The sequence below is a fragment of the Bos indicus x Bos taurus genome, chromosome 8 (genome assembly GCF_003369695.1).
Source record: "Bos indicus x Bos taurus breed Angus x Brahman F1 hybrid chromosome 8, Bos_hybrid_MaternalHap_v2.0, whole genome shotgun sequence".
Classification (NCBI taxonomy): Eukaryota; Metazoa; Chordata; class Mammalia; order Artiodactyla; family Bovidae; genus Bos; species Bos indicus x Bos taurus.
Window position 1 is genome coordinate 46,815,503 of NC_040083.1, and position 27,713 is coordinate 46,843,215.

At 38.3% G+C, this 27,713-nt stretch overlaps 1 protein-coding gene across 14 annotated transcripts in view; it reads right to left on the reverse strand.

Annotated features, from left to right (window-relative positions):
- TRPM3 (transient receptor potential cation channel subfamily M member 3) overlaps positions 1-27,713 on the reverse strand; it is a 1,070,052-nt gene that overhangs the window by 305,977 nt on the left and 736,362 nt on the right. The window contains exon 1 of one of the 14 annotated variants that reach the window (XM_027549456.1): positions 694-734. The exons of 12 other annotated variants lie outside the window; for them this stretch is intronic. The gene's annotated coding sequence lies outside the window, so the exon portion shown is untranslated. One more of the 14 variants, XM_027549455.1, reaches the window with a different exon arrangement.

Consider the following 27,713-nt stretch of genomic DNA (forward strand, 5'->3'; position numbering starts at 1 on the left):
TCAAAGGCTAATAATTAAAAGACATTTTTTTCAAAACAAAAATTAGGACATTCACATTTCAGACAAAGTATATCACCCTCAAAGAACAGAGTACATATGAATTTTGAAAGTCAATTGTACAATAAATAAAGCATCAAAATAATAGGAAGCAAAAAAAGAAAAAAAATTAAGTTGTTTCATTTAACCAGTTTCAATTGTTTTTCACAAAGACTCTGCTATAAACCTTAGTCCCTCAAACTTTCATGACTCTTCTTACCACCTACTCCCCACTCACTTAACTATAGAGTTAAGACTTTCTCCAGCCAGGAATAATATCTAAATCTCCAGAAATCCTTGGAAACTGCTATTGCAATCACCCTGTTGGTAGAGCAACTTCACAGAAGGACACCAACCCAGACCAATAATCGCACATTAGACAAGAAAAAGAAAAAAAAAGAGTTCACTAACTTCTTAGGAACAAATTACGAGCAAAATTTTACTACGTTCCTCATTTTGAGACTCTCAGGTTTAAAATTTACACTCTGCCCTAATCAGAACAAAATACGAGAGACTCCAAGACACTGAATGCCTGTGTTCATTTTTACCTTTTGCTTTTCCTCAACATCTCTCTGGCATTCCCTGGGTCTTCCTCTAGATGCCCAGATCCAATACCGGAAAGTTGAACAAGAAGAAAATGAGCTGAAATAATTTTACCTGAGCACTGACTCTGAGTGGTGGCAAAGGCAGTCCCACGAGCAGCTCCTGTTGCTTTCATTTTGCTGCATCTGGGGTTGGTCATCCCGTTAATAATGCTCTTATGACCGCCCACCGGAAAAAAAGTCACTTGCCGGGCTCTTCCCCCAAGAGACGTTTCAAGTAAGCAATGAACTTGGGCAGATTAGCCCCTTGGAATGTGCTGCTTTGGGATTAGCCTCACTAAGAATCCCATGGACATTCCCTTGCAGCCCTCAAACACTGCTTGATTTGAACATCTAATCTGACGCCAGAAGAAAAACAAATCCCCGGAGAGATCGGATTTAACTGGCACAAGTCCTGACAGGCTCTCCCCCCTTGCCTTTTTCCATTTTCAGAGAGAAGCCTTGTGAAAGTGTGATAAGGTGTTCTGAGTTCTGAAAAGTTCAACTTTAGAAAGCAAATCCTTCTAAAGAAACAGTATATTAATGTTCCAAGTGGTTTGAACACACAAGCAGCATTGTTCATTCCTCCCCAAAGGATGGAATGATAGCATTTCTTTAAAGAGGAACTGCTAAAAACTCTGAATGTTTCAAAGAATAGTTGAGTCCCTAAATGTGAGCCCAAGGAGAATAAAGTTGGGGTTTATCAGTGATGTTCCACAACTTCTGAAATGTCAATAAATAATAATAATAAAACTGATCACACGTCTTACCCTGCAGCCCCTCCCCCACAACTGTAACTGTGTGACTAGAAACCTACACTCCCCCGTTTCCCTATTAAAAAAAGATGAGCTGGGACTGTTACAGCACATGGATGCAGGCTGCAAGCAGCGGCTTTGTGATGTGCTTATCTGGGGGTGGGTGGGGCAGGGGTGAAGGCAACTTAGAAGGTCTTGCTCACACAACACAAAAGAACTCTTTCAAATATCTTCCAAGAGTAAGTGTTTTAGATAACAGTATTTCTTAGCTAGATAAGTGAACAAACCGGGAAGAAGAGAGTTCAACTTTCAACAAGGCAAAAATAGTTTTTAAAAAGTGAGTATGTGAACACTTCATCTCCAAAGGACTTATCTCTTCTTGCAGATGGAATTCAGAGCTGAGAGGTCTGTTTGTTATCAACTCTGTGGGCTGCGTACCTGTGAGGACAGTGGCACTTTGAGCTTCATTTTCCCACAGTCTCCTGTCACAAGTGCCTGCTATGTGTTACGGGGGCACTCCCTGAGAGTCACAGTGTGAACTGGGTAACATTTCTATCTCTGATCAGGATCAGGTCCACAACCTTCTCCCTGCCTTTCTGCAGTTTCCAGGATGGATCTTTCAAACTCCCCCATCTTCTGGTCTCTCACTTACCAAGGTTTCCCTGGAGACAGCAGGTAACAAATTACTAAGTGACTTTCAACTGAGGAAACATTACAATAAGCAAAATGCAAATGAATCATCAGACTGAACATTAGCATTAAACACTAGATGGAGAAGTCCCTTTGACAGTCTTCAGGAGTTAGCTCCAGAATAATATGTAGTGATGACCTTAATAATATGCATACCCGTACTTCTATGCAGCTGTAACATTCCTATGCCTTTATTCTTAAGGAATCAACAGAGATGTGAGCACACAAAGGTGTTCATTGCAACATTTTTTATAATACAGAAAAACTGGAAACAAAAGTCCCTCAATGGGAGGCTAATTAAACTACAGTTCATGCTGTTTGATGATCACAGGTTTCAGAAGACTACATAATCACGTAGAGAAATATACATTTTTTCATTGTTAGCTGAGAAAAGCAGGACAAAATTGTAAGTAGAGAATGATTACAAATTTTAAATAGATACAGAGATGGGATTTTTTTTTTGTTTTGCTTTTTTATATTTTCCAAAGTTTTCTTCTGTAACTATATATTTATAGTCACTGAACTATCTTCTTTGTGGCCAGAAGACTTCCAGATCTTTTTCCCAACCGTTAAGCACGACCTTATGATAATGGGGCACAGAGAGAGGGGGAGGGGAGAGGGAGAGAGGGAGGGAGGGAGGGAGGGAGGGAGGGAGGAGCAGGGAAGGGAACAGAGAAGAGGAGGAGAAGGAAGAGGAGGGGGAGGGCTGGCTGGCACGCAAGGATCTGAGAGACACTGACCTAGCAGTTGTAGATTATGAGACTAAAATTGGTTACAGATAATCCTATGTCAGAAATATTTGAAAAATTCAGCTTTCTCATCTTCCTTCTTCACTAGATACTACTTCAATTCTTCATCTGACTTGAGTTCAGTCAGATCCACACTGAATCTTGTAAATATTGCCCATGTATTTTTTAAGCCCTATTTTCTCTAGTCTTACTTATTTTGTTGTTGTTGTTGTTTTCTTTTTGCTCATTTTTCCTTCCTAGAGAGAAATGCTTGATAGGGACAAGAAGATGAGGCACCTTCCATGAACTTTACACCAAAGACAAAATTACTGTCACCAGAACCATGAGCATTCTAAGTGAACAAGGAAGCCCCAGGTAAACTCAGCACAGCATTTCTTTCCTGTAAGGTTACCTGATCTTCAGGACCCTTGGATTTGAGAAGGTAATTAGTTCCAAAGAGATTTTAGCCCTGGGCCACACGGTCCATGCGGATCTTTTAAAAATCCTATTCATTACCCAACAATGCAACCCCAACTCCTGATACATCACCAGCCTCTTTCAGACGTAGTTTAGAGAGAATAGAATTCGAATACTAACAAGAGGAAACCACAAGTGTAACGCAAACTGTGGTTATTCTTCACTCCTCTTTATGTAATGACAGATTACCTTATTCTCCCAATTCATTATTAAGTAAAAACATCACACTTGAATATATTAAAAAGTTTCCACTGGTACATAACTCAAGTTGAAAAAATGAAATCCAATTTTCTACAAGTATAAACTAGATTTTGACAGGGATGATTTGTATTTCATTTTTATAAAGATGTACAAAGCACTCTATCCCGTGATGTCTACACTTAACAACAACGACAACAACAAGAGCATGATATAGAGGAGGGCTCAGTAAACATTTTCTGTAAAGTGCCAGATGGTAAATAATTTAGACTCTCTGTGGGTCACACGGTCTTTGTCACTCAACTCTGCTGTTGCGGCACAAAAGCACTCGTAGGTCACGAGCGTGGCGGCATTCCAACAAAACAAGCAGTGGGCTGGAAGGGGTGTGTACTAATCAGTCCATGCAAACAGAGAAAGGGGGTAGCCTGATGGGGCAGGAGGGGAGGGGGTGATGGTCCTAAGAGCCAGGCCTCCATGGTACCGGCACTAGCTTTTCTTGGCTCTTCCTCAAGCATGTCAGGCCTCTACGTCCTCAGGTGCCTCTGCTTCTGTTTTTCTTTCTACCTGGACAGCTGCATCCTCAGATCACCCACAACTTGCTTCATCAGTACAGTAGCACCACCTGAGTCATCATTCTCTACTTCTCTACTCCGGCTTCCCTTTCTTTTCCTCAGCTCTTCACATTACCTAGTCTTTATGTATTTATCGCCTATGTCCTCCACTAGAATATAAGTTCCTGAGGGCACTGATTTTATTTTGTTAGTGCTGTCACTCCAACACCAAGAACTATGTTTGGGATGTAGTCAGCTCACACAGGTGACTTAGGGACAACATTTGATTTACTTGTATATCAATTCCTCACCTGTAAGATGATGACATCAGATGGACTGGACTCATGTTTCCTAAAGGTGGTACCCAGATGCATTTTTCTTTTAACAGTTGGATTTATAACAATATATAATATTTAAGCAATGGCTAAACCTATAATTTAACAAATATTATTGTTTGGAGACATCATATGTTTTTTATTATGGAGTTATGAAAAATGAATCTATTAAAATATTTAATAAATTAGATTAAAAATGATTTGAAGATAAAGAATTATGATGGTATCACATAAGAAAGGGAAGTTTGGGAAACACAAGACCAATTTCTCTTAAATATTCCTTGTTTTTATTCTAATATATGTAAATAAATGTATTGTGTTCTCTAATATTCAGAGTTGCCATTGACCTATAAAGTAAAACAGTGCCAGGGAAACATGACAAAGCCAGCTGCCTCTGAAGCATAGTATCATCAACATGGTTTTCTTAAAACAATCAATCAGGACATCCCTTGGTCAATACTCTTCTTTGGTTTCCCATCCTCAACAAGATGAGACCCGTTCAGTATTTAAAAATGTTCAGGATCTGCCTCTGAAACTACCTATTCAAATCACTCCATCTCCCTCCAATCTTTAAACACATTATGTTCCAGTCCACTAGATTGTTGATTGTTTCCCTAATGCACCATGCTGTGCCATGCTCCTCAGCCTTTGCATATGCTGGCCCATTCACCTGGAAGGCTAGGTTCCTGCTTCTATGCTGAGCAAACACCTGTTTATTCTTCCAAACTCTGCACAAAACATTGTATTCTTTGACAAGCTTGGCTGACTACCACCAGACAGAATGAATTACCACAACTACTGATCCACTTCAATACCTTGCTCACACTTCCATTAGGAGAAAAGTCATATAATTTTAAAATTATTTGTTTTCATGTCAAAATTTATAACCCCCCCACTGCCTATTTCTTCTTGGAGAAGGAAATGGCAACCCACTCCAGTGTTCTTGCCTGGAGAATCCCATGGACAGAGAAGCCTGGTAGGCTGCAGTCCATGGGGTCTCACAGAGTCAGACACAACTGAAGCGACTTGGCAGGCAGCCTATTTCTTCTACACACACACAGTATTCTGAGTCTATCACGGCATAACTGGGGTTTTGAAGCCTTGTCCAGGACACTCCCCTTCTTCTTCCTCCTGTTTTTAACATTGTTTCTGTGGAAATATCAATTTCTCATTCCTAATTATTCAGAGTTGGGGAATAATTATTTGTGAGCTATTTACACTAAATTATTTTAATTACTATAGTTAGCATATACATTATTAAATTATTTGTACTAAAACTCACTTTATAGCCTCTAAACTTAAATCATATACACCATAACATAAAGTTAGATTATAATTTTATCATTAGTTAGGCAAAAAATTCAATAAATCATGCTTTACAATTATAACTGAAATTCATCTTTCGTCTGTTGGTCATACTGCATAAATTATACTTAAATACATGCAGAATTTTATGTAGATTTACTATGAATATATACGAGTGTTAATCTCACAGAATTTTTGTAAATAAAAATATATATTGCATTTCTTTGAAAAATTGTTTCATTATAAATCAGTACATTATTGCATGGCAGTAATATATTATAAAGTATTTTACAGTTTACAAGTGCTTCCTCACATAGTATTTTATGCAATATTCACAATAATTCTGTAAGGTAGGTACATAAAGTTCCATTATACAAATTAAAAACTGGGGCCTATAGAGTTTTAGTCTCTCACTAAGTTGTACATCAGCTATTGGCTCAGCCTAATGGAGCCAAAGTCCTTGTGCTTCTATAGGATACAGAGGGTACAGAGAACCCTGCATCCTGTATATTCCAGGACTAATTTTAGGGATGCTGAGTCATTTTTGCCTTCTTTGTGGTGGGATAAGTGCATTTTAATTATTCTTATCTTAATAAAAATGTACATATACACTTCATCAAGGCTAAAAGCCTGCTGAAAAAATGGAAATGAGGATACAGACTTCTATTTCAAAAGTATCCTATTTATGATCAAGGATTAGACATCTGCTTGAATATAATTGCTGTTTCCATACATGGTGACATAAAAAATTAGAAGTCCCACACATACTTTTAGCAACTTTACTGCCTTCATTGACCAAAAAGCGTAACTATAGTGGAGTCAGCCATATAAAACTGGTTTAGGCTGCAAGTGTGGGAAATACAACTTTGTTTTCTGTCAAATAAATGCAGAGCTAGGGTGATGTAACGTCATCCTGTAAGTCCTTAATTCTATTTAGCTTTCACAATTCATTCCAGCACCATCCTTATTTTGTCAGAAGCCAAAGAAATGTGCTGAATCACGAAATTGGTACATTTTGTTATGTAGAAACACGGAGTTTATGTGACAAATAATATCATAGATTCATAGGCTGATTTTTATTTTGTTTGTGTCTTTTGCTCTGGGAGGATGAAGATGTTAAGAAGAAAGTGACAATGGATAAGTAACTGTACTTCTACTTGTAGTAGAGTTCTCATATGAGGATTAACTACTTAGGAAATCAGTCTCTCTCTTATTATTTTTAGTTTATCATCAGTCCTAATTTAAAGTATTTTGGGTAAAGAAACAGATTCATCTTAATCAATGAGTGATTAAGTTCAGTTCAAACTCTTTATCCTCACAAGGTATAGACAAATTTGGTTGCAGGATTTTATTTCTGAAATCCTGATTTTCTTTATCCATTCAAAGGCAGAGCCTAGTGGAAGCATGGCTGATTAAAAGTCCCGAGACATGCATCCTAGCCATGTCCTGTTGAGTTGCTTAAACCTGGGGGAGGACTTACTCTTGATGATCTTCTAGGTCAAGCTCTGTTCTCAGAGCTAAGGAGTATGGGAATCAGAACCTGCAAGCACTGTCATTGGCCGCTCATCAATGTGTACAAGACAGGTGTAGAGGTTACTTTTCTTAAATAAGAGAGTATTTTTTTTAATTTTTACAAATTCATGAAACCACTGTTCTTTTTATAACAAACAAAAATGTAGCAGAGCACAGTTTTGTGCTTACTGAGCACAAAGCACATAAGGAGATTTGAATTAATAAATAATCCCTGAAAGAATTCTCCCCAGACTCCAACCATTCTTAAGAATGCCTCTGGTTTAGCAATCTGGCACATGTGTCAAGTCCTAATTCTTTTTCAATAAGACTTCAAGTATTATTAAGACATTATCACAATTAATTAATAACTTGACATTTCTGGTTCTGCCATTGAGAGAGTTTTCAAGACCAGAACTTTGTGTTCTCTTGCCCTCATTCCCAACCAAATGATAAATCAAATTCTGATGATCATTCCCATCAGAATATGCAGTCTGCCCACAATTTGTAATTTTTTTAACCTAACAATCAAGAATTACTTAACTGGAGAAACTGAGGCCAAATCAAGACCATTTTTTATCATCAAAAGTGAGTTATAAGCAGATTGGTCTAGTAATGCAACTGTAAAGCTATTTCTATTACTCTCTGGAAATGAAAAATTATTAGATATTAAGTTGTGCTTAGTCACTTCAGTCATGTCCAACTCTCTGCGATCCCATGGACCATGGCCTGCCAGGCTCCTCTGTTCATGGGATTCTCCAGGCAAGAATACTGGAGTGGGTTAGTGCAGCATAAATGTATTTCTGTGTGATAGTCATCTTTCTTTGTCAAATTACTAGATTCTCAAGCAGAAAATAAAGCCATCCACATAAATTCAGCCTCTGGTTATATTGTACTAATGCGATAGTTTAAAGCTTTCAAGGTTATTAGCTTCTATATATTGGCAATGCATTTCCTTACATACTCCCTACCAAACCCTATATCTTTTGACTTATTCCTACCTTAGTACGTTAATATAAAATTTCTCTGAAAGACTTTAGGTCCTGGAAGATACTAACACATTTATTAGCTTTCTCTAAATATATTTAAACTTGATGCACATAGAAATGAACAAAAATTCAAAAGTAGGTGTAAAAAATATTAGTAGGTAGTGCAGAAATACAGATTTAGTCTATAAATTGTATTCCATTGGATAGCAATGTGATTTTTTTCCTCCTATTTTCTTAGCATCTCATCCTCACTCTGATGTAGAGAGTTCATTCTTTGGATATTTGATGTCAAAATGAATTTCTGATAGCAAAACACTTCTGAAAGAAGCTATGCTAATGAAGCTATTTTTAAAAATGGACTGTGCTGGCTTTCTAACTGGTCCCTTTAATTCATTCTCCACCCAGTGAAAACAGTGATCATTTTTTCCTCTTAATTAATAGACTTTATTCCTTAGAGAAGTTTCAGGTTAAAAAAAAAAAATGACCAGAAGTACAGAGAGTTCTCAAGTATCCCCTCCCTCTACTTCTCCCCATGGTTTCCCATATTATTTAACATCTTGCATTGCTGTGCTATATCTGTTGCAAATGATGAACTGATAATGATACATATTCATTAACTAAAGTTCACAATTTACTTAGGTTTCACACTTTGTGTTGTACAGTTCTATGGGTTTTGCCAAATGCATATCATGTATAAATCATTGAAATATCATATTGAATAGTTTTATTGATGATCTTTTAAAAGATACATTAGCTCATGGCATTCCATCTCCCTTCCCCCATATCATTCAGTGACTTCCATGACTCCTAGAAGAAAATTGACATTCCTTAGCAGGTCTCACATGCCTCGCATAGTCACATCCCACTTACTACCTCCATCCAGGCCAGCCTTCTTTCAGATCTACTACTGATCCATATAAAAAAGTCAAAAGAGTAAAACTGTCATGATAGAAATTAGTCTTTAATTTGAGAACTGCTTTCTGATGGGATACAAACAAATAATATTTATGACCTGGTTGGAGGAGGTTGTGAATGATTTGACATCCACATTTCTGAATAAATTTTCAAAAGTAGCAATTCTCCACAGCTTTGTTTAATTTGATAATGTAATTTATTTTAAGATTCCTGTTTGGCATATGAGAGAGAAGTATGATAAAGATTTTGAAAGTAATTAGAAAAGACATTCATTACTGAAAATCATGGAGCAGACTATCTTAATTCATTTATTAATATAAACTCCAAACCCTAAATTTTCAAGAGACCTTTGGTCCCTTTCTCCAATATTTAGTAGAAAACTAACTTCTTCCTGGTGAATGGCACCCTGCTTCTAGCAGGTGATATAATGGCAAATGAAAATCATAAATATGCACACTTATGTGAAATTTCTGACTCTGGAAGGCTATTCTATGTGTTAGAATACTATCTGTGACCAGTGTTTAAAACTGTCACTATAGGTAAAAGCCATCACATCATGGCAAATAGATGGGGAAACAATGGAAACAACAGACTTTATTTTCTTGGGCTCCAAAATTACTGCAGATGGTGACTACAGTCATGAAACTAAAACACGTTTACTTCTTGGAAGAAAAACTATGACAAACCTAGACAGCACATTAAAAAGCAGAGACAGTACTTTGCCAACAATGGTCCATATAGTCAAAGTTATGGTTATTCCAGTAGTCATGTATGGATGTGAGTGTTGGGCCCTAAAGAAGGCTGAGCACTGAAGAATTGATGCTTTTGAACTATGGTGCTGGAGAAGACTCTTGAGAGTCCCTTGGACTGCAAGGAGATCAAACCAGTCAATCCTAAAGGAAATCAATCCTGAATATTCATGGGAAAGACTGAGGCTGAAGCTGGAGCTCCAATGCTTTGGCCATCTGATGCGAAGAGCCAAATCATTAGAAATGACCTTGAAGGTGGGAAAGATTGAAGGGGATGACAGAGGATGAGATGGTTGGATGGCATCACTGATTCAATGGACATGAGTTTGAGCAAGCTCCTCGAGATGGTGAAGGACAGGGAAACCTGGCGTGCTGCAGACCATGGGGTTGCAAAGAGTTGGACAGACTGAGTGACCGAAAAACAACAAAATAGGTAAAAGTATAAAATATAATACTGATTTTCACTCACACATACACATCCAAAATAATACATTTCTTTTTTTCAAAAAAGTATTTCTTTTCCTTTCTACTTTTTTTTGACATATTAATATGTATACTAATGGAAAAGATCAGTTTTGATTCCAATCCCAAAGAAAGGCAATGCCAAAGAATGCTCAAACTACCGCACAATTGCACTCATCTCACACGCTAGTAAAGTAATGCTCAAAATTCTCCAAGCCAGGCTTCAGCAATACGTGAACCATGAACTTCCAGATGTTCAAGCTGGTTTTAGAAAAGGCAGAGGAACCAGAGGTCAAATTGCCAACATCCACTGGATCATTGTAAAAGCAAGAGTTCCAGAAAAACATCTATTTCTGCTTTATTGACTATGCCAAAGCCTTTGACTGTGTGGATCACAATAAACTGTGGAAAGTTCTGAAAGAGATGGGAATACCAGACCACGTGACCTGCCTCTTGAGAAACCTATATGCAGGTCAGGAAGCAACAGTTAGAACTGGTCATGGAACAACAGACTGATTCCAAATAGGAAAAGGAGTACGTCAAGGCTGCATATTGTCACCCTGCTTATTTAAATTATATGCAGATTACATCATGAGAAACGCTGGACTGGAAGAAGCACAAGCTGGAATCAAGATTGCCGGGAGAAATATCAATAACCTCAGATATACGGATGACACCACCCTTATGGCAGAAAGTGAAGAGGAACTAAAAAGCCTCTTGATGAAAGTGAAAGAGGAGAGTGGAAATGTTGGCTTAAAGCTCAACATTCAGAAAACGAAGATCATGGCATCTGGTCCCATCACTTCATGGGAAATAGATGGGGAAACAGTGGAAACAGTGTCAGACTTTATTTTTCTGGGCTCCAAAATCACTGCAGATGGTGATTGCAGCCATGAAATTAAAAGATGCTTACTCCTTGGAAGGAAAGTTATGACCAACCTAGATAGCATATTCAAAAGCAGAGGCATTAACTTTGCCAACAAAGGTCCATTTAGTCAAGGCTATGGATTTTCCTGTGGTCATGTACGGATGTGAGAGTTGGACTGTGAAGAAGGCTGAGTGCCGAAGAATTGATGCTTTTGAACTGTGGTGTTGGAGAAGACTCTTGAGAGTCCCTTGGACTGCAAGGAGATCCAACCAGTCCATTCTGAAGGAGATCAGCCCTGGGATTTCTTTGGAAGGAATGATGCTAAAGCTGAAACTCCAGTACTTTGGCCACCTCATGCGAAGAGTTGACTCATTGGAAAAGACTCTGATGCTGGGAGGGATTGGGGGCAGGAGGAGAAGGGGACGACAGAGGATGAGGTGGCTGAATGTCATCACTGACTCGATAGACATGAGTTTGGGTAAACTCTGGGAGTTGGTGATGGACAGGGAGGCATGGCATGCTGCGTGCGATTCATGGGGTCAGAAAGAGTTGGACATGACTGAGCGACTCTACTGAACTGAATGTTATTAGGTTGGTGCAAACATAATTACGGTTTTGGACTGTGAATTTTAAATCATTAAATTAGGCTCAAACACATCTTTATTAATCAAAATATGAGCCATTACAATCAACACATTTTGCCAATGAGAAATAGCTTTGTTTATTCCTGAAAGCATGAAAATCCATACTTTGGGATTAGACAAACCCTTGAAAAGCATTTTCTGCATCCTTCTGGTGGTGGAAGCACTTTTCCTGCAAAAAGTTGTCAAGATACTTGAAGAAGTGGTCATCGGTTGGCAAGAGGTCAGGTGAATATGGTGGATGAGTGCCCAATTCACTCAACTTTAGAAGCATTGGTTTTGTGACGTGTGGTTGGGCATTGTAATCAAGAATTAGGTCCTTCTGTTGAACAATGCCAGCTGCAGGCATTGCAGTTTTCAATGCATCTTATCAATTTGCTGAGCATACTTCTTAGATATAATGGTTTCAATGGAATTCAGAAAACTGCAGTGGATCAGATGGACAGCAGACCATCAAACAGTGACCATGACCTTTTTTTCATTCAAGTTTTATTTTGGGAAGTGCTTTGGAGCTTCTTCTCAGTCCAACCACTGAGCTGGTCATCACCCATTGTCATATACAATCCACTTTCGTTGCATGCCACAATCCAATTGAGAAGTGGTTCATTGTTGTTGCAAAGAATAAGAGGAGATGACACTAAAACTTTGAATTTTTTTTATTTTTGGTCAGCTAACGAGGCACCCACTTATCAAGCTTTTTTTTTCACCTTTGCAATGTGCTTCAAATGCCAATGACCATAGAACTGAGTTGATACTGAGTTCTTTGGCAATTTCTTGTGTAGTTGTAAGAGGATCAGCTTCAATGATGCCTCTCAATTGTTGCTGTCAACTTCTGATGGCCAGCCACTATGCTCCTCATCTTCAAGGCTCTCATCCCCTTTGCAAAACTTCTTGAGCCACCACTGCACTGTATGTTCATTAGCAGTTACTGACCCAAATGCGTTGTTGATGTTGCGAGTTGTCTCCGCTGCTTTACAACCCATTTTGAACTCAAATAAGAAAATCACTTGAATTTGCTTTTTGTCTAACATTATTTCCATTTCCATAGTCTAAAATAAATATAAAATAAACATCAAGTAATAAGTCATTAGCAAAAAAACATAGAGCAAAAAAGGTACATTAAATGATGAATAACATAATCACATTTATTTAGAATGCATTCCAATATCAAACAGCAAATTTCAACAATGAAAAAACCACAATTACTTTTGCACCAACCTAATAAATACTGCCTCTGCTTGAGGCAACAGTAGATGAAGAACAAGGATGAAATGTGGGACTCATGTTAACATACATTTGTGTATGTGTTCAGATTCTAACAGTTATTTGAAAGTGAGTTATTATAAAAGTGAGCATACATTTCTACAAATGTACAAATCTAATATTTTATAGGAGAGAATCAAGTAGAGAAAATAACCTCCTATGCTACAGTTGCAACGCATAAGTCTTTCAGTTCAGTCTCTCAGTCATGTCCGACTCTTTGTGACCCCATGGGCTGCAGCACACCAGGCTTCCCTGTATAAGTGTATGCATACGTCTTTACATAGTCATTAAGCATAAGATGTAAACAGAAGCTTAGTCATGAAATTGTTAATTGTACTTCATTAGAGTTGATGCTATCTGGAACTCTGACTCCAGTCATTATACAGAGAATTTGAAAATGGGCAATCAGAGGTGTACTTGCTTATTTCTAAATGAATTCTCACAAGCATTCAAGAATATTTGTTGAACACGAACTTTGTACAAAGTTCTTTTAGTTGATGAGGTGGTATAAAATTTATGAAGACCTCCTATTTACTTTTAAGTTTACATTGTATTCTAGAACAACGCTTCTCAAATGATTTGTGGTGAAGGACCATTTGAAAAACTTTTTTGAATCCATTACAAACTCATAGTTTTGTAAAATGCCATGACCTGATTATGCAGTTGGATTTTGTGGCAGTGGCAAACTGCTATAAAAGTTTCTAAATGTTTATTCTCAATTTTTGCTCCACTTATTATTCACAAACAGTTCACGGGCCAGCAACAATACATGGACCATAAGGCACTACTTGATGAGTAGTCCATGAACCAGCAGCATCTGGGAACTTATTAGAAATGTGGATTCTTAGGACCAACCCAAGATCTACTGAATCTGCACCTGTATTTTAATAAGATTCCCACGTGAAAAGCACTGTTCAGAGGGAAATCAATCAGAGGAATGAAAGATTACAATATTTAATAAAAGCAATAATAGCAAACAGATTTATAGCCCTTACAGTACGCATGCATGCTCAGTTGCTCAGTCATGTCTGACTCTTAGTGACTCCACGGATTTTAGCCCTCCAGGTTCCTCTGTCCATGGGATTACCCAGGCAAGAATACTGGAGTGGGTTGCCATTTCCTTCTCCAGGGGATCTTCTCAACCCTGGAATCAAACTCACATCTCCTGCCTTTCTGGCACTGCAGGCAGATTCTTTACCACTGAGTCATCTGGGAAGGCCTACAGTTATCCATACACTGGGCTAATTATTTTCATATATCAACTGATCTGATCCTCATAACAAACGTGTGAAGTTAAATGCTTTCATTATGATAATTTTTCAGGTAAGGACACCAAGGCAGTAGAGGTTAGCCATCTAGTTCAATGACACAGAGCTAGGAAGTAGAACAGCTTCTGAGGGTGTCAAGGAGGGAAGCATAACTTTGTCCAGGACAGGTATTTGAGCTGGGTCTGGCACAGAGCTGACATTCCTAGCATACAGTAGGCACTTAAATGATTATGGGTGCATTTTACTAAATTACCTAATTTTTGTTCTTCCTTATTTCCATAGTTTCAAGGAGGTGGTTTCAATTTAATTACCTGTTCTCATACTCCACACTTTAGGATTTAGCTCAAATTGTTCTTTCTTCTCCTATTTCCCCTGTTGCCATCTTTACAGTGAACGTGTTTGTTTCCTTCCCTGAGCACCCCTGTACTTTGTTTATTTTCTGCCCATTAACACTTTCTGTCCTTAACAGTGTGCAGCTAGCCTATGTCCTCAGGCTCACGTAGGAGAGGCACCATATCTATTTATGTTATTACAATCTTCTTGAACCTCAAGTGTCTGGTACATCAATAAATCTTTGTTAAAATTATTGGTAATATAAAGTTACCAAGAAAATTGATCCTTCAACTGTGGGTTGAACATTCTTTTACATGTTCATTTATTAAATGCCTTGCTCTCTAGATTCCTAACATATTCAGCACCAGTAGAACTGTTGAGTCTTAAAACATTGGCACCTGTCAGTTTTAAAGAACTGCCAGTGAACTGACTGATCACACTGATCACACACCCATGCACACCGTGTATGTGTGCATAAACACACATATGCAATGCTATGGACTGGAACCCCCCAGGCTCCTCTGTCCATGGGGATTCTCCAGGCAAGAATACTGGAGTGGGTTACCATGCCCTTCTCCAGGGGATCTTCCCAACCCAGGGATCGAGCCCCCATCTCTTACGTCTCTTGCATTGGCAGGCAGTTTCTTTACCACTAGTGCCATCTGGGAAGCCCCTGACACATACATACACACACTATTTTTTTAGTTGGAACCTGGTAGGCACACACCAAGTCCTACTTTTACCTATTTTGTATTACAAAAACATGCTGGAGAGTACTGAAAAGAAGCAAATTTTTAAAAAATGTAATATATCTCCACCCTTCCTTTGGGTATTGTAATTTGTTAGTGCATTTTCAGGACAATGGGTCCACAGATCATTCTTGAATGCTTGGATCTTCAAATTAATATTCTGTAGTCTAAGGATAAAATCTTAGAAAAGTTCTGGATTGTCAAATGCTATTTTTATGGTATGCAGTCTTTTCTTAATGTCAGTAGTTGCCATTATTTAAATCCAGCCATTTGTTAAACAGTATGATTGCCCATTAATTATGTTTTTCCACTGAATTTAGACATATTATACCTTCCCTCTGCTCAAAAAATTTTAAGTCTTAGAAAATACACATTGATGGAGATGATCTGAAAAATATTTTTAATCATCATAATTTAAAATAATAGAGAAGATCAGAAGTTTTAATATCTAGGTAGTTTTTAAATGACAGTCCTTGCTAGATTCTGTTATACCCAGATAGAAAATTCTGCATTTTATACTGTAAAAACAAAAAAAACTGTACCAACAGAATTCTAAATGGATGGATTTTAGTAATCATTTGCATGTGTGTGCCTTGGACAGATTTAAATGATTAATTGGTCCATAAAATTGACGACAAAAACTTGAAACGCTTTGTTCAATTAATTCTATGGCTCCCTTTCTTTGTGTTGTTAGGTGCATGAATCCTTCCCTTGTTCACTATTTCACATTTAAGGGCTAACTGATGAGTTCCTCATGGCATTGTTACTATCAACTTGAGCTCCTGTGCCAGACATCAATACGAGTCACTTGGAGAATACCTATGTGAATCCTAAATCACTCAGTCAGTGATTCTGTTCTGAGAGTTCTCCCTTGACTGGACTGAAGAAATAGAGGGATGGAATGGTAGCCAGCTGGTGTTCCCATCAATGACTGGGGATGAAACATTGTATTGCCTCCATTTCTCCTTTTGAAAACCTAAAGGACACTGCTTTATTACCTCACAAGGTACTGTGGTCTGGATTGATAATATGATAACAATCTTATATTCTTTGAATGTAATATGAAGACTTGTTACACAGAATGCTGGCTTGCTGTATGCAGAATAGAACATTCTTTTTAAGCTTTCTTTTTATGGTAGTAGGTGGCCGAACTTAAGCAGTTTTAAATTACATTCTTGTTTGATTTATACCTAAATGTCAATTTTCTCTGGATTAAAAAAGGCACTGTATGAATTTATGTGACAAAACACACACATGCTCACACACACACACATACACAAACTATACAACCACCTAATAGGAATTTTCCAAGATTTGAATAACATGGAACTTGATTACACAGTGCATTCTGGGGCTCAGCCACAGTAGGCTGTAGATACCAGGCAGGCTGATTATGACTTAAGCATTGTTTCAATGTGATTTTGCAAAGGATTTCATTTAATGCAGATTAGTAAGTTTATTAAGCTGTTGATAATTGAAGCCTCTTAGGTTCAATAAGTACCATCCAGAGAGGTAGATTAGTGGGGTTTAATTTGTTGCTCTCAAACAGCAAACAAAGACTTAGCAGAATAATTACATCTCCTCTTGTGAACTAATAAAAGGCGACATCACAATGGTGCTTTTGGACATTTCTGCATTTCTGCAGTTTCCTTTAGAGCACTGCCTATGGAGTTTTATGCATGTCTCAAGTGACACCAAAACCTGTCACCTATGAGTTATGTTATTTAGAAATTAAGATTAGTTACATGAAGGGTGAGCTACAAATAGAAATATTCTCTATAGAGCAATCTGTGCTCAACCTCAGAACTTTTCTACTATTTCCTAAAGCTTTCTGTTCATTCCCTTGTCCAGATTATAAGTACCTCAAGGGCGGGGGCTATGTCTCTCATCTGATTCCTCAGCAATTAGTACCATATCTGGCATATTTAGCACTCAGTCTGTTTGCCTAATAAATAATGAATTATCTTAAATAATCAGAAGTATGCTCTAAAAATAACATTATCACTAAGTTTTCAAGTTCTAAGAAGTAGTCTTAGCCAAAGTATAAAGTTTCTGTGTTAGCCAAAAGACTAAGAGTCAACATATGAAAGAGACTATACAAAAGAGTAAAATGATGATTTATTATCCAATAGATTCTTGGGCACACAAAGCATTCAGCCAAATAGTTGACCAAATAAATTAGTGTCTTGACATTACTCAATCCTCACTTTAGTTGATTTGGTCACATGCATTTGGTGTCATCTAACGATGAAGAGAAAGAGGACTCATTCCTCTGGGAATGCTGGGTCTGCCATATTTCTAACAGAGTCACAAACTAGATGAGGGCAGCTAATATAAATAACATTTCCTAACAGGAAATGCCAAAGCTGTTTGGAATGGTAACAAATATGTTTCTAGAAGTAATCTTGGTATTTTTTTTCTTCCATTATTGGATATTAGATTATCAGCAAGACTGCAGGTATGGAGACTCAGGCCTTAGGAATCACTGCTGGTTTCTGTCTTCTTCATAGGCTTTTCAGCTACTTTATTTTTTCAGAATGACACCCAAACTTCAAAGTTAGGGAGACATTTTGAGTATTCTGGGATCTTCCTCAAAATTAGTTTTAAACTTAACTCCCATCCTGTGTCTCCCACTTCATATTATTGATCATATGAGGTCTACCTTGACTTACTGGTAAAGTTCTCCCTTGAAAGTGACTTTGCAAGGGTGGTTTAGCTGCAGGTCATGGCAATGATTCCCAATGACTACATAACATCATAAAGAGCAGAGAAAAATGAAACCTGATTCTGGTCCTTCATCTGAGTGAGTGGTGACTTTGTTTTAGACTGGGTCTCATTTAAACCATGGACTCATCCCTCAAAACAACATCCCTAGATATCTATGTTTCCTGTAACACTTCACATAATAGGATGGTAACAAACTGCGAAAAGATACGTATAAGAGTACTGAAGAAAGGAATTATGGGGAAATACTCAAACCAGTGTACTTCCTAGAGATCTCAGTCAGTGCCTATCTGTCCATATGCCCATTTTTATTATGATAACCATATCCTCACCCAATATCCCCACACCACCCACGGCTGTAACTGAATAAACCAGTGGACCACTGGTTGTGCCTGACTCCAGAGTAAAGGTTAACCATTACCTTTGACTTATGGACTGACACTCAAAGAAAAGCTGATGAATCATAGTCCTTTTCTTGATAATTTGAACTTATACACTCAGAGAAAATGAAGCCAGGAACCATGGGGATCTAATGCAGAGACGTCTTGAGGTCGAGAAAGTTCCAATTAGGTAACAACACTTAGGTGTAAGTAGAAACTCAGAGAGGGGAACGTGCATTATCAGAGTACTACACCACAGTGCCTGTGTAATTAGAAGAAGAAGCACTGTGTATAAGAAAGAAACCAGGTAGACAATGAAGGACAAAGAGATGGAGAGAGTAATCCTGCTTCCTGATGATTTTCTCATTCCAATTCTAGTCAATCTCTAAGCTCACAATAACTTCCTCTCCCCTAACGTGACTTCAGTGATTCTCATTAGAATAGCTAGGAAAGGTAACAGCAAAATCATATGAGCCAATAGATACCCACAACAGATCCAGTTCTCAAGTGCTGCGTCTTGTTTGCTCTACCTGAGCTCCATGTTGGAAGAAACCGACACTGAGGGAGAAATGACTTACTCAAGGTCACACCACAAGCAACTAGCAGAGCCAGTAATAAAGCCAGCTCTTCTGACCCAGATATCTGTGCACTCTAGCCCGTCACATTTACTCTCTGTGGAAGGCAGAGTCACCTGGCTTATAAGATAGAATATTTTCTGTCTCTGAAAAAGCTGATTTGTAGGATAAGTACAAAGAGGCTGACATATTCTTCTTGTATCAGGTGCATGATCCTAGTTGTTATTTTGCTTTTGGAAATAGTTACAGCGTTAGTTCTGACACCCATGGGTCTTGGATGTCCTAACATTTCAATCAATGGGATTAAATTAAAGGAACTTGATTTTTAGCCTTTGGGTAGTTGTTTTCTTGGCTGTACTGAAAAATATATTTGGGGGATCATAAGATATATAGAAACATACATTTACAATAAGATTCATCCCCCTTGGTCTCCATCCTTTGTTGCTGTTCATAATAAAGGGCTTCCTAGGGTATCTTTCTGTACTAGGGGGTGGTTTACAGTGCTCCATTGCAGGAACAGTGCCCATGTGCAGACCCATCAAGCTGCTTTTTTACAGCTTATTTTGTATATGCTTTCCATATTATAAATGTTGTGCTAATTCATTGAGGGTCTTTTAGAAACAGTTATGCAGGAAAATGTGTGTGTGTGTGTGTGTGTGTGTGTGTGTGTGTGTTACCTCTAATCTAGACCTCCAACCAGAGAGAACTCTTGATAACATGATGGCTCATGTTCTTGGTGGAAAAGTATAGGATACCCCAGAAGCCTACAAGGAAAATGTCTGATTTCTCCCTGAGGTGCAGTGACCTGGTGAAAGCATGCAGAACTGAATTAACCATTCATCTGAGAATGTGCTGACCAGGCATGTGAGGGCAGAACTAGTGAAGGCCCCAGCATGGGGCAAAGTGTGTCTGTGGCAAAGGTACTCCTTATTATAGGAGAGATGTAGCACTTTATACAAATACCCCAAGGCATATTTAAACAAATATTCTGTCTTCCTGCAAACAGAAGATACAGCTATGCTTTTGTTTTTGCAATATCCTAAATAGGCTTGATTTATGTTCCCACTTCACAGAACTGGAGGACATGCATTTGACTAACAAGTGATTTAAAAAAAAAAAACTAAGATAATCTTGGAAATAATTATAAGCAAAAAAAAACTAAGATAATCTTGGAAATAATTATAAGCAATATAATAATTATATTATATAATAATAATTATGTATTAGAAAACAGGTTTAAGAGTCAATGACTTGAAGTGGAACTCCTGCTAAAAATTATCCCAGGAGTTTGTGAAAAATGCACATTATGTTCCCTTGCTCACAGATTTGCATCTGTAGGCACTAGTGGATCTGCAATATCTCATTTCTTAAATAACCAGTTAATTCTGTGAACTACTGTCTGATCAACAACAGTAACATTTGCTATTGGTCATTGGTTAGAATTGGAGTTTCTCAAAGTTGGCTGTTTATGTTTATTTGCAAGATGCAAAACCCACTGTCACTGCCTAGATTAGGTTCTGTCTCTCACTCTAAATTTCTGAACAGGCCTCTCTGTGCCCACTCCCTTGCTCTATTCCATCCTTCACAGTGCCATAAGAAATATCTTCCTAAATGAGAAATCTTCAACCTCATTACTGTTGACACATGGGGCTGAATAATTCTTTGCTGGGTGTGGGTACTGTCCTGTCCTTATAGGATGTTTAGTAGCAACATCTATGGGCTCTACTCACTAGAAATCAGTAGCATCCCCACCCCTGGTTGTGACAACCAAAACTCTCTCCAATCATTGCCAAGTATCCATTTGGGGCAAACAGGTCATGGTTGAAAACCACTACTCTTAAACTTTAGAGAAGAATAGGTTGTTCTCTTCTTCTATTATCCAAATATTCACATGGCATTCAAATACCTGTGCAATTTACCTCCAAAACATGTTTACAGCCATGCCTATTGCTGAACTATTCAATGATCCTCACTATTCACCAACTAGGCCATTCTAGTTTATCCAATATTGAGAATCATTGATATTCACACCTCTATACATTGTTGTATAGGCCTTCCCAGGTGGAGCTAGTGATAAAGAACCCAGCTGCCAATGCAGGAGATGAAAGAGATGCTGGTTCGAGCCTTGGGTCGGGAAGATCCCCTGGAGAAAGAAATGGCAACCTACTCTAGTGTTCATGCCTGGAGAATCCCATGGACAGAGGAGCCTGGCAGGCTATGGGGTTGCAAAGAGTTGGACATGACTGAAGTGACTTAGCACACATGCACATACATTGCTGTTGTTTTGTTGTTCAGTTGCTAAGTTGTGCTCAACTCTTTGCGATTGCATCGAGTGCAGCACGCCAGGCTTCCCTGTCCTTTACTATCTCCCAGAATTTGCTGAAATTCATGTCCATTGAATTGATGTTATCTAACCATCGCATCCTCTGCCACCCCCTTCTCCTTTTGCCTTCAATCTTTCCCAGCATCAGCATCTTTTCCAATGAGTTGACTCTTTGCATGGGGTGGCCAAAGTACTGAAGCTTCAGATTCAGTTCTTCCAATTAATAATCAGGGTTGATTTTCTTTAGGATTGACTGCTTTTGAGTCCAAGGGACTCTCAAGAGTCTTCTCTAGCACCACAATTATAAAGCATCAATTCTTTGGCACTCAGACTTCTTTTATGGTCCAACTTTCACATCTGTATATGACCACTGGAAAAACCACAGCTTTCACTATACGGACCTTTGTCAGCAAAGTGATGTCTCTGCTTTTTAATACACTGTCTATGTTTGTCATAGCTTTCCTTTCCAGGAATAAGCATCTTTTAATTTCATGGCTGCAGTCATTGTTCACAGTGATTTTGGAACTGAATCTAAGAAAATAAAATCTGTCACTGCTTCCACTTTTCCCCCTTCTATTTGCCATGGATTGATGGGACCAGATGCTATAATCTTATTTTTATATTGAGCTTTAAGCAAGCTTTTTCATTCTCTTCTTTCACCCTGATCAAGAGGTGCTTTAGTTTCTCTTCACTTTTTGCCATTAGAGTGGTATCATCTGCATATCTCAGGTCATTGATATTGTCCCAGCAATCTTGATTCTAGCTCATTATTCATCCAGCCTGGCATTTTGCTTTGATGTACTCTGCATAGAAGTTAAATAAGCAGGGTGATGATATACAGCATTGTTGTACTCCTTTTCCAATTTTGAACCAGTCTGTTGTTCCATGTAAGGTTCTAACTGGTGCTTCTTGACCCTTATACAGGTTTCTCAGGAGACAGGTAAGGTGGTCTGGTATCCCCATTTCTTTAAAAATTTTTCACAGTTTGTTGTGATCCACACAGTCAAAGGCATTATTGTAGTCAATGAAACAGAAGTAGATTCCCCAGCCCCCTCCCCGGAATTCCCTTGCTTTCTCTATGATCCAACGAAATTTGGCAATTTGATCTCTGGTTTTGCTTTTTCTAAACCCAGCTTGTACATAAATCTTGGTTTCATACTGCTGAAGCCTAGCTTGAAGGATTCTGAGTATAATTTTACTAGCACATGAAATGAGTGCAATTGTACAGTAGTTTGAACATTCCTTGGCATTGTTCTTCTTTGGGATTAGAATGAAAAGTGACCTTTTCCTCTGTACATTAGCTTCTGCTTTTTCTCAGGCCTTGAGCCCCCTTTTCTTTTTTTGCTTGCTTTCCCAGGAAAACCTGATACCTTCAAAGCTTAGCTCTAAATTCATCTTCTCCAAAGTTCTTCTTGATTTTCCTAGTTATCTCCACTTCTTCCTTGTGTGTACTGGTTCTATTTTGCCTCTGTCTAGAACTTCTTCATTCAGACTTGTCATTTTTTTGCCCACATCTTTCCCCCTCAACTGCAAAACCAGAATGTATTTCTTCCTAAGTCATTGGCACTGAGCAAAGGGAAAGCACAAGTGGGCCCTTAATATCTGTGCAAATGAACTGTGCCATTTAAAACACACCACAGAGAATACAAATTTTTAATTCATATGTTATAAAAGATATGTGTATATGTATATATGTGTATATATATATATATATCTCAAATACATATAACCAAGAATAATGGAAACAAAATTAAATGTGTGTGCTCTAGACCTACAGCACTACACTTGTAGTCAGGGTATTAACCATCAATATTTTAGAATATTTAATTGGCATTGTTATTAATGAGAGTTAAGATAAAATCAGGAAGAAAAAGTAACCACACTACTCATGCTGCTAAGTCACTTCAGTCGTATCTGACTCTGTGTGACCCCATAGACGGCAGCTCAACAGGCTCCCCCATCCCTGGGATTCTCCAGGCAAGAACACTGGAGTGGCTTGCAATTTCCTTCTCCAATGCATGAAAGTGAAAAGTGAAAGTGAAGTTGCTCAGTCGTGTCTGACTCTTAGCGACCCCATGGACCGCAGCCTTCCAGGCTTCTCCATCCATGGGATTTTCCAGGCAAGAGTACTGGAGTGGTGTGCCATTGCCTTCTCCATAAATAGCCCCCAATTAAACAAAATCAGTCCCAAAACATCCCATGAGCTATGTTCACTTCAGTGTTTTCCTTCTTTTAATATATAAATTATACTTCAAATTATCTTTGAAAATCACTGATTCAGTAGGTGCTACACTGGCATCTTTGGTAGAATTCTTACAAAGGGAACTCCCAAGAAGTTCTAGGTTCAGGAATTATTCTATTAATGGATTAATAATTACAGTAATTTACAGCAATTAAATTGCTTATCTCCATTCTCCCCTCTTTGCCCTGTGCCTTTACTTCATGTCATATAACAAGTGCATCTAGTTGACCATCACCATCCAACCTCAGCCCAGATCTCAAGTGCCTATTTTGACTGCCTTGGGTGTGTGTGCTCAGTCCTGTCTGACTCTTTGTGACCCCATGGATGGTATCCCATCAGGTTCCTCTGTCCATGGAGTTTTCTCTAAAAGAATACTGGAGTGGATTGCCATTTCCTATGCCAGGGGATCTTCCTGAGCTAGGGTCAAACCCATGTCTCTTGTGCCTCCTGCATTTGGAGGCAGATTTTTTACCACTGTGCCACCTGGGAAGCACTTTGGGTACCTTAGCTACCCTAAACTTAGAAGGGAGGGAGGGGGACAACAGCTCAAGAGTGAAACAAGGACTACTGAGGAAGATGTGGCGGTGGAGGTTCTTGGAGACTTCTGTTTTTACTTATAAGGTGTCAACATTTGTCACTAATAACTGGGAGAAAACCAAACCAAAACAAACTTTAAAAGGAGAGTCATTCTTCTATATGAGAATCTATAACTGCACTCTGTCTAGGTTTACTAATGTATAGTATGTAATTCCTGGAGTTCTTTCATATCACCTTTGTCCAGCTGATGGGGTCCCTGCTTAGAAAGAAAAGGGGGCTGAAGATATGAATTCAGGTGATTTAGTTTATATTCTTTCAGGTCATGTTATATCTAAATTGTGTCATATCTAATGCAGTCTTCCTCTTAATTTCAGTGTTGAAGTTACAAAAAGAAAATGGAAGATTGTTTAAATGCTAGGAAGATCTTCAAAGAGCTAATTATTCACTGACTTCATTGTTAATCATCTAAAGTGCTAATATTAATAGACTTAGTGGGAAACTCTATGAGGAATATAAACACACAAATGCTTTCTCTTCCATTTTTAGGGCATTTTGGAATATATAGTGTACAAATCTAAGCGGTATAATTTTATACTATAATATTCATGTCAATATGAATGCCTTCTTTTTATGAATTATTACTGGAGAGTTTCTCTGAATATCTGAAATGAGAAGAATAAACTTCTAGCAGGAAATGTTTCTCATTTCAGTAGTTACATAATTCTTCTCATTTATGTTACATGTGGGTGAGCGAGGCAGCTCATACACATCTTATATTTTCTTGCCATCTAGTTTTCTGTGTGTTTCAACATCTGCATTTCAACTATCAACTCATTCATTCCTTATCACCAGTACTGTTTTTTCTATTTTATCTATGTACATAAACATACATATTTAACTCTCATATGCATGAAGAGTTACATTTGGGCAAAAGCAAAGATATTGTACAAGTCTATAAAATACTGTATTCCTTTCCCATAACCATCATATGATGAAAAATAATGTCAACAATTGTACAACTGCAGCATGACAAGTGTGAGTGCCCTAATTGGTCAATTGGACCAGAATGATGAGTTGTTATTTTTTTTTTAAACCAATGTCACTTCTAATCTATTACAATGGTAATGAACAGCCAAGCAGCCTATTTCCCATGGATATCTTCAAAGCTCTACAGATTGCCATTTGAACCATTCTTTAATTGCATCTGGCACAGATTGTAGCATGCTCCATAGAACCAAGAAGGCATATTAACAAGATTTGGCTTTCCCCAAGTCACTATAATGATGAAGCTTTATATCATTAAAGGAAGTTTAGCTTCAATCTTTACTATGAACTATTATAACCATGTAGCACATAATAATTCTCTGAAAACTTCAATTTTTATAATAATATTTTTATTTTTTTTAAATTTCTTATTGAGATAATATGAGTTAAGAGCATGTTTTCCTTGCGTGTGTGGTTTATCCAATCTTAGATGGAAAATTTCTGAATAATCAAGATAAAACTGGAACTAAACAGCACGTATTCTCCAAAATTTTTCTCAGAAAAGTTCTAATTGATTAGATATAATTTTTGAATTTCTTTTGCCATTGACAAGTACATGCTTTGCTTTCAACTTTTGCTTATTGTCTTACCTCCACTGTTAATGTACATTGCATATCATTTTTTAAGTTTCCTGTGATAATTGGAAGGACTAGATGTAATTTACCCTCCTTCTGAGGCCATAATAATTCACTAACCTTTTTGACTAGCCACTTTGCCTCAGCAGAGACCCTGACTCCTGAGCCTAGGATAAGAAGAGGAAGGAGATATGGTCCCCTCTGGGTGACCTTTGCTTGAGAGGTGATGATGTCCATTTTGGAATGGAAAGAGACTGAATCAATAGCACTCCTGATCAAACATGGAAGATTAGATATGTACAGCTTTCCTCATTATTCTTAAATATTCTACAGTGAGTAAAGGAACAGCAACCACAAAGGCATAACTCATGAGGACAAGAGAATGGAGAAGGAGGTAGGAACACATGAAGGATGTTAACATTTTTGGAAGTTTCAAAGTGGATGAGTGGTAACTGACTTAGCTAATAAGGGACTTTTCTAAGCTAAGGGACTTGAAAGGGTGGCACAGGCAACAACAAATGAGTTGATTTACTCTGCTGAACCTCAGACAGGCTCAGGAATAGAGGAAGCAGGTGTGGGAGGGGCTGTGAGTCCAAGCACACAGGGATAATTGGTTGAAAATATTTGAAAGAAGGAGCCAAATTTCCTCCTCCACTCCACAGAGACAGGAAGTTGCCCCTCTCCCACCTAGGAACCTCAGAGGACTGGATTCTAGACACAGCTGAAAAAAGGCATGAGGCACCAGACTGAAAACAAAAACACCGAGTGAAACTCTACAAACAGACCAGTGAGATCCCAGAAGTTCCTTTCCTCTCTCAGATACACACGGGGAGCTTGGCTGAATATCCTCGCCCCACTCTGGTAACTTTTACTTCACTGTGTACCTACCTTTACACAGGACATTGGAGGACTTTTCTTTGGAAATACTAAAGAGCACCAAACAGAGACCTAAGGATCTTGATTTGGGGGGCTCTCCCAAAAAATATTTGGTTCTTACTGAAAAGGCCATCAGTCAAAAAAAAAAAATCCCACCTCAGTACAAGGAATTTCTAATTTGCATTTTAGTGACTCATTATTAAATATAACAACAGTAAAGGGTTACTAGGACTTGAAGGAAGCCTCTAACATGAAAGACAGACCATCAAAATCAAAAGGAAACAGTGCTGAGGAAAAGGGTAATAAGTACAATCAGCAGTCTCAGAGAGATAAAGAAGCCCCATGCATGAAAGAAGAGAGATTATAACAAAGGGCATTTCAAAAACAAAAAGGGATTATTAGAAGTTAAAGATATGAGAAAATCTTAAAAAAAAAATCTATATAGAAGTGCTGGCAGATAAAGGTGAGGTTATTTCTTAGTAAATAAAAAGAAAACAGGAGAAAAAAAAAATAAGATTAGGGAATCAGTAGAGAAGGTTTATAGAAAAAAAGAACACCAAAGGAGGAAATTATAAAAAAATAGATGCAAGAAAAGTTTCCAGAATTGCAGAACATAAACTTTCAAATAGAAGGAGCCATTGAGTGCTCGGTCCAATGACTAAAGATGAACCTGCACCAAAGTATTGCTGTTGTTGTTTTTAGTCACTAGGTCATGTCGGACTTGGAGAAGGCAATGGCACCCCACTCCCGTACTCTTGCCTGGAAAATCCCGTGGACGGAAGAGCCTAGTAGGCTGCACTTCATGGGGTCTCGAAGAGTCGGACAGCACTGAGCGACTTCCCTTTCACTTTTCACTTTCATGCATTGGAGGAGGAAATGGCAAGCCACTCCAGTGTTCTTGCCTGGAGAATCCCAGGGATGGGGGAGCCTGTTGGGCTGCCGTCTATGGGGTCGCACAGAGTCGGACACGACTGAAGCGACTTCACAGCAGCAGCAGCAGCATGTCCAACTCTTTTTGTGACCTCATGGCCTGTA